Source organism: Pediculus humanus, genomic scaffold (genome assembly GCF_000006295.1).
Source record: "Pediculus humanus corporis 1103172108318 genomic scaffold, whole genome shotgun sequence".
In the NCBI taxonomy this organism is placed as follows: Eukaryota; Metazoa; Arthropoda; class Insecta; order Psocodea; family Pediculidae; genus Pediculus; species Pediculus humanus.
The window spans coordinates 1,834,950-1,836,336 of record NW_002987887.1 but is presented as its reverse complement, the minus strand read 5'-3'; the positions used below and the strand labels follow the sequence as shown (position 1 = coordinate 1,836,336).

Below are 1,387 nucleotides of genomic sequence, written 5' to 3'. Positions count from 1 at the left end.
GATGATGATAATAAACGAAACTTTTAAAGACTATCAGACGATGACGTCATCACCGTCGGGAAAATCACTCGAGAAAAGTCTCCTGTAAAAATTCAATTTTTTCCGGGGGGAAAAAAATTTTCTCCAATTTTTACAAAAAATGAAAAAAAATTTTTTTTTCCCGAGACTCTGGAAGAATCGATGGCACGTGGCCTACCTTGAATAACGAGTTGTTGTTGTTTGTTGTTTTTGTTGTTGTTGTGTGTGCGGCCCACGATCGAATCATCATTACCGGAGAAAACCTTGAATTTTATTATTATTATTATTATTATTATTATTATTATTATTATTATTAATAAACATTTTATTTTTTTTTTCTTCCCATTTCGAACCAAACACATTTTTCTCGGTATTTCGACAAAAAAAAAAAAAAGGAATTCGAGATCAAGTTCCCGCCAAAAATAGAAAGAGAGAAAGAGGGGGGAGAGAGAGAGAAAGAAAATAAATTTCTACGTGATTAATTAATAATAACAATTTCAATTACGCAATTAAACGCAATCAAAATGTGACCGACCCCACCCCCACCTCCCTGCCCCTTAAGCAATTAAAATTTCTTTGTAACGACCAAAAGAAAAAAAAAAAAATTACTCAACAACGAAAATAATAATAATAATAATAATAATAATATTTCGATCAAAATTTCCAAATATTCAACAAAAATAATAAAATAATAATAATAAATCGATCTTTTTTTCGTCCAGAAAGGAAAGAAACAAACAAATCTTGTTCAGTCAATGTCAATGACCTTTTGCACTTTTTTTTTTTTAAATGTTTTAATTATTATTATCGGAAACCTGACACTTTGTAATTTACCAAATTCGTCTATTAAGAGAGAGAGAGAGAGAAAAAAAATGTTTTCGTTTTCAAGTCACAAAAGACTTTTCTCCTTTTTGGTTCGCCCCCCCCCAAAAAAAAAAAAAAGAAAAGAAATTTTTCCACTCGTTTCAATTTTCAATGTTAAACAATTTTCAAAAGAATTTAATTCGCATTGTGCCACACATCGTTTGTTTGTTACGTAATAATAATAAATCCGATCGTCGGATTTTATTTATTTCCTATCGTTTGTTTGTTTGTTTTCGTTTTTACCAAATAATTATTATTATTATTTTCAAACAAAACAACGTTGCATTATTTCAAAATTTGTCGTTAAAAAAAAAACAACATTATTTTACAAAATTTTAACTTTAAATTTGGTCTTCTCTCTCTCTTTCTCTCTCACTCTCGCCAAAGTCAAAAGTCAGTCGCCATTAAAGAAGAAAATATAAATGACTAAACGGTCATCAACGTCAGGTCAAAAACAGGATCCGCGGTGACTCCATCAGCAAAATTTCGTTTTTTTTTTTTTTCT

The 1,387-nt window shown here is 29.6% G+C and overlaps 1 protein-coding gene across 1 annotated transcript in view; it reads right to left on the bottom strand.

The window, feature by feature from the left end:
* The window catches only part of Phum_PHUM605280 (afadin, putative), a gene marked incomplete at both ends in the record, with an annotated part of 21,458 nt that overhangs the window by 16,943 nt on the left and 3,128 nt on the right, over positions 1-1,387 (bottom strand). The window lies entirely within an intron of this gene.